The following is a 12,607-nucleotide window of genomic DNA, read 5'->3' as shown; positions in this document are numbered from 1 at the left end:
TAAAAGTCATTGTTGCTATCAGATAAATTCAAAGCTTTACTGACAGTGTGAACAACTCCAACTGGAATGAAATGACCTAAAATGTTGAATTCTGTTCAACTATAGAAACAGCAAATAAAACCTTAAAATCCAACACTGCAGATTTTTACATGAAATCCATATTTTCAAACTAAATGTAACATTCACAGATTCAATAGATGTTATATGAGTGCCTATGTGGGGAAAAGTAGCCCCCAAAAAGTCAGTGAGGTCATTATCAGGCTCCTGCTTACTCTACCCTTTTTTTGTGCAAGAGAGAACAGCTCATTTAAAAGTGTGTCTGCATTAATCACAGTGCTGCATCAAAGTATGATAATCACCTGAACACTCTATTAAAATAAAAGTGCCAGCCCAGGGGAAATCTTACCTTACTCTTTAATTGTTTTGAGGCTTTGATAGGCTTTTTAATCTAAGATTAATTTATGCATTCTTAAATAACTCTACATATGATTAATAAGCTTGAAAATTAAAAGGAGACTGAAGCAATTATAACAAGTGGTTGGTCATCACCTCATTAGATGGTATTAGAAAGATGCAGTTTGTGTGTGCATGTGTGTGTGTTTGCCTGATTGGGTATCACAAAAATTAACAGTGCAAGGGTAAGAGCGGAGCAAAATGTGGAGAGACTGTTGTTGATGACAATCACAGGGAGAAGTGCTGCTGGCTAATTATTCTGCATCTTTCCAACATGCTGGATGAGTCACAGTTATTTATTAGAAACTTGATACCTATTCTAACTGACTTATTGTCATTTATAGCAGCTCAGGTCCTAATCAAGATCAACTCAGACTGTTCAAATCATTCACAGTGTTGATCCTGACTGTTTTTTTGAGCTGCAAAGACAACAAAAGAGGAAGATGAGCTGTTTGAGAGGCCACCGGAGAGACGCAGTGGAAACAGTGAGACTTGCTAAATGGTTACTAATGTGTAAACAAGACATCACTCCTCTCCTGCTCTGATGTTTATTTGTCTCCTAAAAGCCCACCCCTGGGTCCTGACCCCCACATCCTCCACCGCTAAACGGAACATTTCTTCTCGCAGGAGGTGGCGTGCAATATGTGTGTGTGTGTGTGTGTGTGTGTGTAAGGGAGGCAGGGAGTGGGGGGGGGGGGAGTTCATCACTGCATCAAATGAGGCTGAGCGCAGGGACCCTTTTGTCACAGACAGGGACTCATCTGCCAATGGTGAGCTGTGAGGTCCTAGGGGAAGGCAGGAACAAAGGTGCTAAAAGGCTGTGTGACAATGAGGGTGCTCCGAGGAGAGCCTTCAAGTGCGGGACGCAGGCTGCACGGGACAAGCTGTGCCAATCACTCCGCAATTACTTTTTTGTGTCAATCCAGAGGCCTTGTGTGGGCATTCATGAGGAGACGCAAGGACACGGCGAGGGTCCGGGTCTCTCTGTGCTTTGCTTCTTGCATAGAAGCTGACCCTAAAGCTCATCATCATGGCAGGCATGTGTGGTAAATCACCTGCTCTGCTGCTGATTTGATTGTGGAAAACCTGAGGAGGAAACCTCTGGCAAATTCAGCCTCTTTTCAATGTGGACGCCATGCCAAATCAGAGAAGAAGAAGAAGAAGGATTCAAAGGTTTATCTGTCACATAAACAAGTCATTTGTGTTGTGAAATGAATCCTGGGTTTTGACAGATCTGGGGGAAAACTGCATTTTCCTACTATGCACCTTGGGCATGGAATCATTTACAAAAAGACTTAAAATTAGAAACATGTTTGTTTTTTCTTGAGAGGCCACTGAGTTAAACTGCTGTTCTTCGGTTTTATGTGATTTATTGTATATCATGTTATTGTATTGTGTTGTGATTTTGTATGGCTGCTACCTTGGCCAGGTCTCTCTTGCAAAAGAGATTTTGATCTCAATTGGACTTCCTGTTAAAATAAAGGTGAATAAATAAATAAAATGCAATGTGGCATATTCCTAAAGTTTTGCGAAAAAATAAGAATTAGAAAAACGGATAAGATAGAAAAATATAAATACAAATGAAAAAGTAAAATGCACATCACAAGTGTAGGTGAATGCAAAGGATGTGCTGAAGATTAGGCCGAGGATGTACAGAAGCCAGATTTCACCATCATGATGACCTGAGTAAAGAAGCTTTTCTTCATCTCCCCGTGTGGAAAAAAACATAAAATTGTTGTAAAAAGTATTTAACTTTAATCTGAGATCTGGTATATTCAAGTTTACCTCTAGGCCTTGGTGATATGGCCAAAATCTATATTATAATAATAATATTTTTCTGATGTCGATATTTATATCACAATATGGCAAATGTGTACAAAATTACATATGAAATAATAAAATGTGTGTTAAAAGCAATGAACTTTGTTTCACACTGCGTTAGATCAGAGAAAACCCTTCACACACATAAAATAAAAACTAATTTTGTCAAGATTTTAAGTTCATTCTTGACCTAGTTGACAAAAAATCTCACCACAAGGTCCATAGTCAACTTATTTAGTTAGTTTTTTCAATTTCAGCTTGCTTGAAATTATTAATTAAGACAGAGATTTGTAAGAATAACATGATATGATGATATCTACAACAAATACGCACACAGGCCTCTCTACGTCTAATTCATAATGACAACTTTTATGCTTAATTGTCATTATACCGACAGCCTGACTGTGTTTATTTTGAGAGTTTAAGTTTTGTGCATCAACACTGTACGCTACAGTGTAATAAAGAAAGATGCAGGAATTTGTCTATATCCAACCCCGAGCAGTTTCACTGGTGTAATGAGGAGTCAAGTGAGAATGGGAATTATCGTAATGATAACAAAGGTCTATGCACCATAGCTTGGGGCTATATTGTAGGGCATTACCATAAAGATGCGATGTGCTTGTATTGCAGGGTTTTTTTGTGAGGGAGCAGGCCAAAGAGATAATAACTATTAGTAGATGACAGTGCTTTGTGGGATTCCAGCTGTGGAGCCCAAATTTCCATACAGATAGAATGGCTCTGGGTGGATGATATGCGTATATGTGGGGGAAGGGGTGACTCAGTGGACTCATCACACACACACACACACACACACACACACACACACACACACCATAGTCTGCGAGTGGCAGACCTCAGTGTTGGACTCTTGGTGTCCCGTGCAGTCAGACTTTGTGGCGAGGTGAGAGCCTCCGGTTTGAACACTCTGCAGGTCTCTGTGGAGGAACTGTCCAGAGTCCTGAAACAGCCCGATGCTGCTGCTGCTGCTGCTGCTGCTGCTGCTGCTGCTGCTGCTGACAGCTTTCAAAGTCAGGAAGTGCAAATAGCTAGCGCTCTCTTTCTCTCTGTGTGTGTGAAGAGAGGACCAGAGATTTCCATCAAGATCACATGAATGTAAGAGGGTGTGCAACATACTTGTCAACACCAGGGATTTGGGGAAACCTTGTCTCACAAACAAGTAAAAGCCCCCTCCAAAAAGACGGCCCTTTCAAGGTTACAAACATTCAGAAGCGCACACATCCCAGAAATACACCTTTATCCAACATGTATGGGAGTAATGATGTAGGCTACTGTTTAAAGGAATAGCTCAACATTTTGCATTTTGGGAAATTTACTTTCTTGCTGAGAGTTAGATGAGAAAACTGATATCACTCTCATGTGTGCACTTTAAATATGAAGCTACAGCCAGTTAACCTATAGCGAAGCATAAGGACTGGGAATGGGAGACTCTGGATGGACCACTATGACCTGCAAGGTGAGGGTCACGTCACCAACAGGAGTAGCTGAGCTAATCTCTTAACATCTTTGCTGCTGGCTTCAGGAGAAAGACAAAACAACCTAATTCAAACATAACACATATATCATCGGCATGGTATGTTGACCACACTGGCTGTGTGTTTGACAATATATTTCAGTAGGAATTGATATTTGAAAATTAAGTTGTTCAACAGGGTTGAGGTGTTCCGTCTTCATTATCTGATGTTTTTCTGGCCAGACATTATGAATAGAGTTTATGACTTTTGCTGGCGACATTTAGGAACATTTTGTGATAATAGAACTTTATTACAGAACTACTACACAACTAGACATTATGTTAGCATAGTATAGATATATATGAAGGGTATATATTTTGGAGGGGGATTGGTTTGCTTCGAGTGTGCAGTTTGTTCCCCTTGTAATTGTTTACACATGTAAAAATGTTGTTGATAAAAGACTGTTTTGTCAAAAAAAGATAGAGGTGAAAGAGTAAAGAGAGGCGGCAGGTTGTTCATTTTGCCCTTTGCTGTACAGTTTTATAATTTTTCCAGGGACGGTTTTTGTGATGTGTTTCTTCACTAATTAACTTAGCTACAAGCTAGCAAGACAACCAAATATAAGCCTACCTTTGGCTGTCATCGTCGATCATGTGAACTTCGCCTTGCAAGTTGTAGCGGTTGTAGTGATCCAGTGAGAGTATCCTGACTGGAACCAGAGGGAAACAGTCTGGCTCTGTCCAAAAACAAAAAAATAGAGTGCTGGCCTGGAAGTTAGCATCGCCCTGGTTCCCTCCATGGATACAGCATTGGGCCCAATGGCATCACGTGACGGACACAGAAGTTATAGTACCACCGTTTGGCCATTACGAAAATTGGGATCAACGACCAGTGCTCTTCCTGGGGGCTTGGTTCGCTCGACAAAAAGCCAATGGGATTTTTCCATTGGGTTATTGCAGAAAATAAGCTCTGTGGTGAACACAAGCTTTATGATACTTACATGTTTTGTTCAGCAGGATAATCTCCACAAATGAACACCACTTTTATGATTTTTGAAGCATAAATGCAATCGCCAGAAGTAAAAAGCTAACGTTAACCACAGACCTTATTTCAGACATCTAACTAAAACCCATTGACTTCCAGACAATGGGACCAGAAGTGCTAAAACGCTAACTCATTTCCGGGTTTTAGGAATCATTTCTGCAGCACGAAGACCGAAGCATAAAAAAAATGACCCGTTGTGGTTTTAATGAGGGGAAAGTCACTGCATCCAGCCAAGAAATAGTCCATACATAAACCCCCAAATGCTATAGATGGATTTAACTAGGCTAATGGTGTCTGGCTGTAGCTTCATATCTAAAGGACACGCTCTTCTAAACTAACGCTCAACAAGAAAGCAAATGTGGGTGTTTCCCAAAAAGTCAATCTATTCCTTTAAAGGCTCAAAAGTGGAACTGGTTTTACGTGGTAATTAATTAAACTGGTGTTCCCTCTATGTGAACTTGAAGAGCAGCTTGCGAGAGTGTGTCATTATGACCCAGAAAGGACACGTAGATGAGAGGATTCAGGGCTGAGTGAGACAGATAAAGTGTGAGATTAGAAGGTAACTGTGATGAATTATCTGTGGGAGGAGGTTAGGTTAATAATAGCAGTAGATGTGGTGGTGGAGAATTAAAGTCAGCTGTCTCCTGAGTTCCAGACAATCCGCTGGTGTAAATAAATCCACAAACATCTGTAAACAATGGTGCACATGTTTTCTATTAAACAAACACAGCTGTTTAAAACGGGGCCCCAGAGATCGAACAGGTAAGAGGGCCGGGGATCCCGGGACTGAGCAGCTTTTTATTTGGTCGACTTCCAGCGCCAGACATGCTGTGTGCGTTTATGTAAGGGCGAGGCTAACAGAGAGGAGACAAAGATAGTGAGAGCAGGGAGCGTGAGGAAACCAATCACCCTGTAATTATCCCCCTGGTGTGTGAACTGCCCAACTCTCCGTCCTTGATAGATTCACCTGACCCAATAACACAACACACAGCCACAATGGACTGGAGGCGGGATAGAGACAACACCATAGATCAGCCAGGGATCAGCAATGAGACAAAGACCTAACATCTGGGAGCTGCGGTGAAATTAAAGAACCGAAAGACTGAACCAATCCTGTTACAGCTCTCCATTAATAGCCTGGGAGCTGCTTGAGAAACGGCACAAGTGAGGTAATGCGGGATTCAATTTCATTTGATATTAAAGAAACACCCCTTGGCATCTCTCTGCCTCTCTTTCTCGCTCCCTCTGCTGCTCACACATCACTCCGTTACCTTAGAGTGATGTATTAAGCCATTTAAATTAACAATGAAATGACTTATTCTAATACGCCCGTCCTGAGGAGAGGCCTGGGATGCTTGGTGGAGTGGGACATCAACACCACCTCTAAACCTCAGGCTGGGCGGTGAGGCGTGTCGCTCCTTCCAGATAGCCCAAACAATCTGGCCATCCAAAAGGCAAGACATTCATATGGTCATTATGCTGCGGAGAGGGTGAATAACGCCACTGAGCCCATCATTACTGGACTACAGCTCCCAAACACGAGTAAATACACGTTTCTGTGCTGGAATTGAGAGCAAAAGAATCAGTAAATACACCAAAGTCCTATAAAGAAAATGACTTTTTTAGGAGTTTGAGGCAGCGAAGCAGAAGCTGCAGTCTTTATGAACTTCAGCAGCAGCTTGTAAAATCTCATATTACTGCTTCTATGTCTGATACAGACTTCTAAATCATTCATACTAAAGCCGTGGTCAGCTGAATACAAATGAGGATACAGTGGGTGCCCCGTCTGTCCCTCAGGGGGTGTACAGAAATAGATCTGAGAAAAGCACAGTTTGATTGATGCTGCTACACTCTGAATAATGATCGGTTCAGAGGTCAAACTACTTCAGTGGCATGCATTATATCATTAATTACAGACATCAATAAACAAAAGGACACTGTCCATATGTTTTAAGTGTGCTTATGCCTCCTCTCTTTCCTACCGGATGATTTCACAATTAGTAACCGTTACACAGTGACCTTAAAAATACAGAAAAAAGAGAGACACTCGCCAGCTATTGATCGCATTCTCCGAGTATCACAGTAGAAAAATGTGGTGTAGTAATTACACGTGATGAGAGAAGCACATTTCGATCTCACAGTTACATATGCAATTAAAATATTATTCATTACCTCTTAAATAAAAGCCTGGTTCTGAAATCCCATTAAATTTGGGATAATTGTGTGTGTTTAATTATAAGCCGTGGCAGGGAGGAAGGAAGGAAGGAAAGGAGGAAGTTTGGGAGAAAGTAACAGAATGTGCTGTGACCTAGATAGCGGAGGAGACATTTTGTTTTAAAAGTGACCTTGCTGTGAAACCTCAGCTCAGAATAGCTCAGATAGCTTTCCGTGGACTCTCGGTGCACAGACCTATCACTTCAGGTTCTGGTTAAACAGAGCTTTCAGCAGTGAACGGGGCCATCAAATCCTCACCGTTTTTGCTGATTAAAAGCTTATAATGTTAGTCAGAATATGACACAGTGATACTGTGATATAGTTAGACTGGTTACAGCTATACAGAGACAGATATCACAGTTTGATGTGCTACAAAACCTACTGCTGATGACCTTTTTTCAGTTGTGGAATGTAACTACGTAAATTTATCTGACAGCTACTAGTTACTTTGCAGATGAAAGGAGTAATTCATGTAGCTTCACATTCATCGTACGGACACGAGTGTGACATCGTTTTTCTCATCTATCTGTCGGCAATACAGCAAGTAAGCATAATCCCCTAAATGTCAAATTATTCCTTTAAGATTTAACATATAAAACCTAAGATAAGTTTATAAAATATGATGCATTGTTATACATCAAACTACCCAAAATACATAACGTGGATACAAATGAGCTCCCTTTCACCCAGCTACAACATTGAAGGTGCTAAATGTGAGACTTGGAGCATTTCTATTGCCTCTGCACAGCTCTCAACACGGCAACGGCTGAGCCGGCGGGTCGTGGCTAGAAGGTCTTGCGAGATATTTAAGGTTAGGATAGGATCGTTGGGCAGCGAGGCTCGCAAGATTTTTTGCACGCTTTCGCAATTTGCAGGGTTACCTTCTACTCACTTAGTTATCTAACAGTGCTAACAGTGAAAACAACGGCAACACAACTGACAGTGTTAGCCTGTGGGGGGAACCGGAGGGTGGGTGCTATGCTTCCACAACGGCGCCATCTGTCGTGACGGCGTTATCATCTGTTTTGAGAGCAGTGCAGAGTGGCGGCCGTGAGCTAGCCAGTGCTGCTCACATGCACTAAAAGCAAGAAGAAACTCTGATTACAACACACGCAGAGGGAGAGTGACTTCATTCTCTGCTCAGGTAGACATTACTCCTCTATATCTTTACATAGCAAATAGTCGTTTGATGCTATATTAATGTTCTGGATATCGTCGAGCACCTTTAAAATCAAATAATCACTCACAAGGGTTCATTTTCTGCATAATGGGGATTTTTACTTTTTTGCTTAAAGTACATTTTTCTGATACTTTCATACTTCTACTTAAGTCAATATTTAATGCAGGACTTTTACTTCCTGAAGTATTTTTAAATTGTTGTATTGTTTTACTAAAGTAACAGATGTGAACATTTCCTCTACCAGTGCATATTTTTAGATTTGTGTCCACAGATTTGCTGCGGCCTGCGTATAAGTTCATGTGTGATCTGTCTGCTGCCCCGGCCCAACATCCCCTGCTGGCTCCCTCAGAGCAGCTTGGCTCGGGCCGGTGGCTTCAACCTGCAGGCAGTCATAGGACAGCCCAAGCGGAGCTGTCTGCCACTCCTGTGCTTCATTAGGAAACAAAATATAAGGTTTCCACTCCATTAGGAATGACTTTAGGAGTGAAAGCACATAAGACGCCGACTCACCTCATCAACAATGCATTGCAATAACGGCTGAGGATGAATGAGAGTGAGCAGAGAGGGGAGAGAGAAAACAGCATTAGCCCGTATACAATGTCTTTACAGCAGAGTGGGAAGGAAAAAAAATCATTAATGCAATAAAATGTGGTCAGATTAATCAAACGCCTCAAACTCTTATGAAAATATTACAGGGAGAGAATTTTCTATTACATCTAATGGTATCTAATCTAATACTGGCAGTTAAAGGCTTGGGCATCTATTTATTGTGAAACACAATTTAGGAAGTTTAAAGGGAAGCAGTGAAGCATGCGTGCTACATAGCCGTCAGGAACATAGGCAGAGATCTTTTATTTTCTTTCCTCCAACTCATAAAAGCTTACCATTAAAGACTGTAGGTCTCTCTGCGTTTGGGGGGGAGGAAGACGCAGAGAGGAAAGGCAATATGTAATTAGCGTGTCATAATCAAAATGACCCACTCGGACACTTTATGATCAGCAAGGCAAAATTACTGCACCACTGGTGGCAATCTGTGGGCATGTGTTAACACCATTAACATAATGAAAATACACAAATGTTAATAGCCCGCCTCTTCATACCGACGAGGAGCAATGTTAATTTCACAGAGCATTTTCACTAACCTGCAGGTTGTGGGGAAACGGCGGGATGAGAAAACATACAATCTTTTTGTAAATGGCTTTGGAAGAAGAAAAAAAAAATCTTTTTGTCTCTTAAAACAATCTGTGAAAAGTATCATTCCCCCGCCGCACATCTCCAGTGAGAGACTCTATGGAAGATCTCGTTTTCAATTAAAATCTCATTTGCTTGGAAGTTGAAATGAAATCATGTTGTGAATTAGCACATGAATTTACATACTGGGATGGCTGCCAGTGTGCACGGAGACTAATTTACCTTAAAGATTGATTTTCTTTTTTCTTTTTTAAAAGGATCTGGGTGATGGCGTGAGAGCAATGATGCATGAGTGAGATCTGAGAAAACATTTACCAACATCCAGCAGCAATGAGAAACTGGATTGTGAGATGTAACTAGTGAGGAAAAGCCAATTCTGTCTCTGACTGGTGCACAGTTGAGAAGCTTCTCTTGAGAGAGGAAAAGAGTTTCTGCAACAAAAAAAAAATCACTTTACAAACTTTTGAAACCTTCATAAACATACATTAAAGGATTGTAGGTTTACCATTAAAGGCTACATCAAAATGGATCACTTGAAAATGGAAAGGACATGTTTCTTATTCTTAATTATGGATTTAAAGGCATGTATGGCAAAGAAACATCCAGTGTTTCTGTTGTCTGGTGAGGAAAAAAGACAGTATTGACAGATTACTTCGGTCACTGCACTGATGCTAACCATCCGTGTTAGTGCTCGTCCTTGTTGTTTGTGAAGTTTTTAAGAAACCCACCAGCATCTAGCAACACTTGATGGTCTAACACTCCTTCAATCAGCCATCCACTGGGCCTCGGATTGTCCACAGTAAATTACTTGCTCATTTCGCAAGGCCTTCCCTGACAAAGGGCTACAGCTGTTATTGATTCATTCTTTCAATTAAATAAAGCTTTAGCTCTCTCCACTCCGTGTAAATACCTAGAGACCCCCTATCCAACACAATATCCATTCTTCTTACACTGGTAACATTATCAGTCTGCACGCAAAATTAATTCCCCCACTATTGCTGAAATAACTATAATTGCAAACTACGCAGAGAGAGAAATTGGAAAAGGGGTTTTAATATACATTTCCAGGTGTATTCTCCATTTGTTCAAGTCAATAACATTTTTCATTAACATTTGTAATAAAAAAAAAGAGCAAGTTCTGTCCCCCTGCTCATTTCCTTTTTAATTCAAAGATGAATTCACGGCAGACTTTCCAAACTGCTACGTGCTACACTTTCTCATTTAATTTGGTTTAAGACATCCAAATGAGATTAATGTTGGCTATCAACTATAAAACATTTTAATTTACATATTTATCAGTTGAATGAGCCGTGACTCACAATAGGTAAGATGTATTAACATGATTGCATGTTGATGCAACACTTTTAATATAATAGAGAATCAATACGTGGATGAAAATGGATAGCAACTGTAAGAGTGCAGTTCTTGTCATTTTTATTATGTTTATTTAGTTATTTCTATTGAAGTATTTGTCAGGATGCCTTGAAAACTCCATTTGCGACTTCAAAAGCAGCACGCTCGTATGTGAACAGCTACATTCTTTTGAGGAGGAATGAAGAAAAGCAGGGAGGCAGTCAGCGTGCAAGGACATTCAGGTGTCTCCATAAAAAAGGAGAGAAGAAGAGAGAGAGAGACCCCCGTCTGTCCCCTCGCCTTCATTGTTATCCCACCGACGATCCTGCAGGTGGGCAGAAATCAGTGCGGCTTGGCCTCAGCTGCACTGAGGTCAGCTCTCTGCTCGTCTGTGCTGGAATTATGGGCTAGCCTTTTGCCCGCGGCTCACAGATTTAGCCGTGACCCCGAACACGGCCTCCCCCAGAGGTTGACAAATTTTATCACCACATTTTCCCAACTTTGCTCAGAAAACCGACCCGACTCACCAACCCACAGCCAATCCAGCCCATCAGTAGCTTCCCCTAACCTCATATCTCATCTCAGACATAATGGGAAAATCAGACCTCTGTGAGCAGGAAGCTTTTAAGATTCATGAAAAATAAGGGCACGGGGCTGGGATGACGAGGGACAGAGAGTGCTCACAGCCTTTACTGCAGAACAATTAGTATAAATACTATCACTATTATCAGGTTGTAATTATCAAAATATAGAGCTTTACATATTTTCTAAGATAATTTAAATAGTTAAAAAAATTATATTTAATCTTGATTAATTGCATGATTGTCCATAGTTAATCCCGATTAATTGCTAATTAATTGCACATATTTTATCCGTTCAAAATGTACCTTATAGGGAGATTCGTCAAGTCTTATCAACATGGGAGTGGGCAGATATGCTTGCTTTATGCAAATGTATGTATATATCTATTATTGGAAATCAATTAACAACACAAAACAATGACAAGTATTGTCCAGAAACCCTCACAGGTACTGCATTTAACATAAAAAATCATAACATGGCAAACTCAAGCCCAACAGGCAACAACAGCTGTCAGTGTGTCAGTGTGCTGACTTGACTATGACTTGCCCCAAACTGCATATGATTATCATAAAGTGTGCATGTCTGTAAAGGGGAGACTCGTGGGTACCCGGAGAACCCATTTTCATTCACATATCTTGAGGTCAGAGGTCAAGGGACCCCTTTGAAAAAGGCCATGCCAGTTTTTGCCTGATCAAAATTGAGAGAAAGTTTGGAGCGTTATTTAGCCTCCTTCACAACAAACTAGTATGACATGGTATATGATACCAATGGATTCCTCAGGTTTTGTAGTTTCATATGATGCCAGTATTTTCACTCTAGCTTTAAAACCCGCTACAACTTAAAAATCGCAAGTTGTGTTAAAGAATTTGTGGCGTTAAAACAAATTTGCGTAAGACCTTATTATCGTGTTAACTTTGACAGCCCTAGTAATAAATAATGTCAAATCAAATTACCAATGATGCCAATTTACTTTCATCTTTGTTAAAAACTTTGTAACTGTGCCTTAAAAAATAGTAAAATCAATTTGAAAGTAGTATGAAGTTTTCTTGTTTTCACAATTATAAATCACTGTTACCTAAAACATAACTATGTCAGTTATTATTGTATATCGTGCCCTATGGGCAAGTGTGTATCTCTGTTTTGGCTATATGTGTTTTATCAATTTATTGTTGAGCCTGTCAAAGACAAATTTCTGTGACGGACTATAAAGTTTTTCTTACCTTATCTTATCTTATATCTTGCAGTAGAGAAATTGTTCTAAAATGCTCAGGACTAAAAATACACAGCCTTTGTTTGA

The sequence above is a fragment of the Sebastes umbrosus genome, chromosome 4, assembly GCF_015220745.1.
Source record: "Sebastes umbrosus isolate fSebUmb1 chromosome 4, fSebUmb1.pri, whole genome shotgun sequence".
Lineage (NCBI taxonomy): Eukaryota > Metazoa > Chordata > Actinopteri > Perciformes > Sebastidae > Sebastes > Sebastes umbrosus.
This window is presented reverse-complemented; position numbering follows the sequence as displayed.